This window comes from Elephantulus edwardii, unplaced genomic scaffold, assembly GCF_000299155.1.
Source record: "Elephantulus edwardii isolate Elephantulus edwardi_28Jun2011 unplaced genomic scaffold, EleEdw1.0 scaffold00042, whole genome shotgun sequence".
In the NCBI taxonomy this organism is placed as follows: Eukaryota; Metazoa; Chordata; class Mammalia; order Macroscelidea; family Macroscelididae; genus Elephantulus; species Elephantulus edwardii.
Window position 1 is genome coordinate 4,739,621 of NW_006399792.1, and position 7,089 is coordinate 4,746,709.

At 37.7% G+C, this 7,089-nt stretch overlaps 1 pseudogene; it reads right to left on the reverse strand.

The window, feature by feature from the left end:
- The window catches only part of LOC102875768, a 43,032-nt pseudogene extending 37,199 nt beyond the window's left edge, over positions 1 to 5,833 (reverse strand).
- Between the last annotated feature and the right edge of the window lie 1,256 nt (positions 5,834 to 7,089).

Here is a 7,089-nt window from a genome sequence, read left to right on the forward strand (position 1 = left end):
CAGAACTCTTCCAGTCAGTTGGCCAAGTGGTTGTTCTCCAGATTTCTTGGCACAAGTTGGTTAGCACACCCAGGCCAGCATCTTTTAGCTGAAATATGTCAATTGGTATACCATCTATTCTTGGGGCCTTATTTTTTTGCTATTTCCTTCAAAGCAGCTTGAACTTCTTCCTTCATCACCACAGGCTCTTGTTCATATGTTGTTTCATGAAATTCTTCTGTGTCTGCCAATTCCTTTCTATACAGTGACTCAGTATTTTCTTTCCATCTTCTTTTAATACTTCCTGGATCATTTAATATTCTGTCTAAAGCATTCTTGATTATAGCAACTCTAGGTTTGAATTTGTTCTTTAGTTTCTTGAGCTTAAGAAATGCTGAGCGAGTTTGGCCCTTTTTATTTCTAGGTATATTTTTTCCTGGGTAAAATAGGTGACATTTCTTTGCAAAAAAAAGTGTTGAAAGGAAGCTCTGGTGCCCTGGTGGCAACAAGAAACTGTACTGCAATCCTGAAGGTGCCATTCTAATCCACCAGATGGTCTGCTGGAGAAGGAGGGGTAGTCTCCTCCTGTGCCATTCAGATCTAATTCAATGGTACACAACAAGGGGGAGGGGGAGAAAATGGTGCTGATACCTCTCACCTTAGGATCAATAGGAAAGTTCAATAATACACACACACCAAATAAAAAACCCAACAAAATCTAGGAAGGCTGAGATTGGGATTTTCACATGTATCTAGTATGAGTGTAAAATGGTGCAAACATTGTGAATAACCATTCAATGCTTCTTTTAAAATGGACACTAGAAATAGCATTTGAACTAGTAAGACCACTACATGGTATGTATCCCAAAGAAATAAAAGCTGTGACAAATACATGTATAGGCACACTGGTGTTGATTGTTGCATTATTTAGAAAAGAAAAATAATGGGAACAAAAGCTTCCTTCAATGAAAGAATGTTTACACAAACTATGGTACATATACACAAAAGAAAACGATGCAAGATTAAAGAATAAGGAAGAATTTTCAAAATGTTCAGTAACATAGATGACTATAGGGAACATTATACTAAGTGAAATATGTCAGTCACCCAAAAAAGTAATTATTATACTACTTTAAATGTTAAGGAAATGTTTACACACTGAAAGAAACATTCTTGGATGGTTACTACACATGTAAAGAAAAGAAAATAGGAATTAAAGTAAACAGACACTAGATATCGAGCAGAAGCTGAACTGACAATGTTGCAAGATATAAAAAACTTATCTTACTTTTTAAAAATAATTTTGTTTTATGGCTGAGAGTTCTGTGAAATCACATATTTCCTACAGAGAGCAGAATGAGTTCTATATTGGAATGAATTTAGTATTAAGAATATTAACCTTCAAATCAACCATTTAAGATCCTTATTATAAGCATTAGGAGCTAAAATTGAAAACTACATGTTAAAAGTTTATTGAAAAATTAAGTCATACTGACTAAGGAGGTCATTTAAGTAGTATTTTTTAACTTGTAAAAAAATCAATCCATAATGCCTATGAGTAAATATAAGTAAATATTATATAAAGAAACTAACCTATTTGAAAATATGGCTATAATAGAAGAGGGTTTTTATTTTCTTTTCCATATGATATGACAGGCTTTCAAAGAGTAGAAATTGGTTGCTTGGAGGTTTGTGACAAAGAGTAGCTTCTTCTTCTTGTTGTTGTTGATTGCTGTCAAGTCGAGAACAACTCATAGTGACCCTATGAACAAAAGGTCTGAAGCATCTCTGTAACTATCATCATTTATCAAAGTTAATAGAGTTTTGGGAGGCATGTTGTTTAAGAAGTTGAAGCCACTCCTGCTTCCAAACCTGTCTTAAACTGGAGTTCCACCAAACACTGTCCACCACAGGTAACTCTTATGACAATTGACACCCCAATGGCACAAGGTTCAGCATCTCAGCAAACCCAGGTCATCTCAGTACAGCATATTGTATAGTGGCACAAATCAAGTTACAGAGGGAAGGTGGTTCTTACAATAAAAGGCCTATAGACTAGCACTTTGTCTATTATAGTGTAGAGGTTAGGAACCACAAGATGTAGAGGCTCAGCTATGTCATTTACGGTTCTTAAGTCCTGGAGCAAATTCTATCTACCACTGGGTTGTTTTACAGCTCAGAAGTTCTCATGCAAGGTAGAGGTGAAGTAAGGAACTGCTTATGAGGTTTTCCGTCCATTCCAACAACTAAGAGATAGTGAGAAGAGTTGGGACCTCAGAAGGCTTTTAGGACCAAATAGTAAGGCTCTGTGTCCAGGAGAAAATGAATATACTTACCAGTAATGTTAATGCTCACCCACAGCTCTTCTGGGAGGATCTAAATCGTAGAAGCATCCTCCTGTGTTTCCAGCTGGGAACTGGGGCCCGTCAGTCCTGTCTGCCATGAGGACCTGATGTGGGCTGTCCTTCAGAGCCACACTTAAAGCAAGTGAGTGGGAGCTTCCTCTCTACTCCCTTGTCTATCTGTGGCTCTCGTCTGTGACTGTCTACTGAAGTGCCCAGATTTCCACAGTTGTTCTGTAGTAATGATCTTGGCCATGCTCAAGAATATTGTTGTAATTACAACATCAATCCATTTCATTGAGGGCCATCCTCTCTTTCCCTGACTTTTTATCATTTCTAGCATAATGTCTTTCCCCCATGCTTGGCCCTCTGAGAATATGTCCAAAAGATGTAAGATGAAACTTTACCACCCTTGCCTCTAAGGAGCACCCTGGTTGCACTTCGTTCTTTCTTTTTCAACCTTCTATGAGTTGAAGCCCACTTGACAACATGGGCATAGAGCAGCAGACAACAACAGAGGTACAACAGAGAAAACAGGTGGCAAAGCTATATAAACTTCTAAATCATACCCCATCACACATGAAATTATAGCTCTGTGAGACACCAAAATCAATTGGCAAAATATAGTACACACACACACACACAAATTATCCAAAAATGACTTGAATAGCACATCAACAAAGAACTACCAGAAGTGCAGATGGGGTTTAGAAGAGGCTGTGGGAGTAGGGATTTTGTAGCTAATGTTAGATGGATCTTGGCTGAAAGCAGAGAGTACCAGAGGAATATCTATCTGTGTTTCATTGATTATGCAAAGACATTTGACTGTGTGGATCACAACAAACTGTGTCTGACTCTGAGAAGAATGGGAATCCCAGAACACTTGATTGTACTTACTCAAAACATATACTTGGACCAGGAGGCAGTCAACAGAATAGAGCCAGGAAACACTGCCTAGTTCAAAATTGGGAAGGGTGGGCACAAGGGATGTGTCTTACCTCCATACTTTTTCAGTCTATATGCAGAACAGATTATCTGGAATGCTGGGCTCTCTGAGAAGAAATGTGGCATCAAGATTAGAGGAAGAATTATCAACAACCTGCATTATGCAGATGACACAACCTTGCTTGCTGAAACTGAGAAAGACTTGAAGTGCTTGCTATAGAAGGTCAAGGACTACAGCCTTCAATATGGGTTGAAGCTCAAGATTAAGAAAACAAAGATTCTCACCACTGAGCCAATTGTCAGCATCATGATAGATGGTGAAGAGATTGAGGTTGTTAAGAGCTTGAGTGTAATTGGCTCCACAATCAACACTCTTGGTACCAGCAGCCAGGAAATCAAAAGACAAATTGCATTGGGAAAGTCTGCTGTAAAGGACCTCTCCAGAGTACTGAAAAGCAGTGATGTCAGTCTGGAGACTAAGGTGCATGTAATCCAGGCCATGGTCTTTGCAAATACTTGCTCTGCATCAGAAAGCTGGACAATGACTAGGAATGATAGAAGAATTGATGTCTTTGAGCTGTGGTGCTGGAGAAGAGTATTGACTATACCATGGACTCCTAGGAGAACAAACAGGTTCATCCTAGAGAACCAGGCTACCCTTTGGAGATGAGAATTCTGAATCTTTGTCTGACATACTCTGGACACGTTGCAAGGAGTGATTAGTCCTTGGAGAAGGAAATCACACTGGGAAGGTGGAGGCACAGCACAAGAGTGGAAGACCTTCACTGAGTTGGATTGATTCAGTGACCAAGGTAATGGGATAGATGTGACAGAGACAATAAGATTGGCAAAGGATAAAGCAGGGTTTAGGGCTGTTGTACATAGGATCGCTATGAGTCACAAGTGACTTGATGGCACATAACAACAACAGTTTACAAGGACATTGTTATAGAAGGAGACACTCTGTTCTTAGAATAACCAACCACATAAGGTCAAAAGAGTAGGGATAAAGTTCAGGAGACAGGAAGAGATAGGATCGAATGATTAATGAGAATGAGAATCACAGAGAGGAAGTTGGAAGAGTATATTTACATTATGAGTACCCTAATTAACATCATAAACAAAATGTTCATGACAAACCGATTGAATTTGTAAACTTTTGCTTAAATAATATTTTTTAAAAAAACTAGGTGAATTATCTTGGAAGAAATGCTATGTGACCTATTATCATTTCTAATTCTGTATTTCTTTCAAGTTTTTAAAAGTCAAACTTTGGAAATCTATAATTCTTTACCCTAAGAAGACATGTCACTGTTACCAAAAAGAACAAACAAACAAACAAAAAACTCACCGATACCACAGAATAGACACCACCTTTTTTTTTTTTTTAATACAAAGTAAGTTAAAACTAACATGGGGTCAGATAATAATACAAAATGTTGCTACCTTCCATGAATTCTCTTCTGGTTCACGGAGCCAAAACACCACCCAGTGCTGTGTCATCCTCATGGTCTATTTCAGATTTTACCATTGATGTTATTGGCAGGTGCCATCAAGTCAACTATAACTCATAATGACACTAAGAGTAACAGATCTAAACGTTACTCTGTCCCGCCCCATCTTCATGATCTCTATCATGCTCAAGTCCACTGAGTTAGTGCTGACCCATCTTACAGAGAGTCTTCTCTTCTTTCTCTGATCCTCTTCCTTTCCCAGTGATAGGGTGGTATTAATAAATTCAGGATTATTCAAATAAATGGTATATCTGTAAAAATTTGACATACTCGATTTCCAGTCTACAGTACTGGTTGAACTGTCTAATTAACATTTGTTTGGTCCTCAGAAACTTTTGTAACTTTTCTATAGTAACACAGATTATCTTAAACTGTCTGTTTACTGGCAAAGGAAATGCATATTTCCTGAACTAGCATTTATCTTTTGGAACTGCACTTTTCTCAGCCATATGTAAACCATACCTCAAGTTGTCTGTTTACTAGTGACTGTCTGTAAACTGTTCTTTTGAATGTAACTTCGAACTAGCAATAGTAATATGTTAAGTAGATTAATAGTGAAGTATAAAAACCAATAACCATCCTTAGACAGGGAGGTAGTTTTTGAGAGCAGAAAGACTGCCCTCCCAAATCCACAAAAAAGTTCTTTGGATATTGCAATCTGTCTGTCTTATTAGCAAGCAGCTAGAAAAACCTCTAGGGACTGGTTTGTCCGGAATATAAATTCAGAGTGAGACAAAGTTTCACCGCCCTTGACTCTTAAGGAGCACTCTGGTTGCACTTCCTTCAAGACTGATTTCTTTTCAACACTCTTCATTAACACCACAATTTGAAAAGCATTGGATTTTCATGGACTGATTTTTAGAAATAAAATCATAGGTCTCTCTTTCATTTTGTCTTAGTCTGAAAGCACCAAGGAAACCTACTCAGCACCAAAGCAACACAGCAGCCTTTGTCAACAGATACCTGTACATGACGTACCATGACCAGGCAGCCAATTATAGCATTCCACGTGACAGGTAAGAATTCTAGCTCCAAAGAACCACGAACCACCATTCACTCATAACACATACCTACCAGGAGGCATGAAATAATTACTTACAACTATCTTTAAAATTAACTCATTTCAAAGACTCACTTGGACATTGGGGCTTGTTAACAAACCTCGGAATCTGCTATACATCTATGCTGAAGGGCAACATCACTTGAAGATTTGGCTTCGTGGTTAGAAAGTAACAGGGGATGAGATTGACACTGAGAGTCAAGGGACTGGGTCTCCAGCTCTGATTTAAACACGAATTTTGCTTAAAGCTAGAGCAGTCAATTAGCATTTGTAAGCCTAAATTTCTTTGCATCTAAAATAAGAGATTTGTACTTTCTGCTTCTAAGACGACTCAAATAAATTTATAAATTCAAAATGTTGTAAAATTAGAGAATTGTGGTTTTAAAAAACTTGCAGCAGCAAAGTAACCATCTTAAAAGATAAAAGGATTAGCTACTACCAGAGTTCTGAAAGAAACTAATTGCTCAGCTGAGACACTATGTTTGATTTTAAGTTTCCTGAAAGGAAGAATTTTTATTGTCTTTTTTTTTTTTTAAAAAAAAAAAAAGGAAATTTAAGAGGGGAAAGTAAAACTAACCCCACAGCCTTATTCCTGGAAATAAATCTAAATAGGAATTTATTCATCTCTTGATGGTAATAGAAAACCCTAACATAAAAAAGTTTGTCATTTAATCAATTATGGCTTTATAAATGGCACAGAAATGTCATTCAAATGTAGGTTTCTGTTATACATCCACTCAATAAAAACAGAACCAAACATGTTAAAGGATACTAGGATGAGATCCTGTGGCCTAAAATGCTATTCTCTGACAAATTAACATAAATCATCGAAAGAAACAATCCTCAAATACCAGATGTCTTAAGAGAGCTACGCAAAAGAAGCATTGCAGTCTGCATAAAGCTGTTTTCTTTAACTATAGAGCCCTGGGGCATGTAGAGGCTGGAGGTTTTGCCCCACCAGCTGATCTGCAGGAAGATGAGACAGTCCCCTGTGAAAATGTACAGCTTTGGAAACCCAGTGAAGGGTCACTATGAGTTGGAATCCACACAGGTAGGTTTGGGTTTGGGGTTTATACTGTATATTATCTGTGATGTTAACTGAGGTTCAAATATATGTTTTAGATAAGGAAAGAAACTGCTCTGTTGTAAAAAAATGCATGAGCCTGACTGATACTTTGCTCAGATAGTTTAACTTTTTACTACATGCAGAGATTAACAAGGAACCAACCAACTGTCATGTCAATTCCCA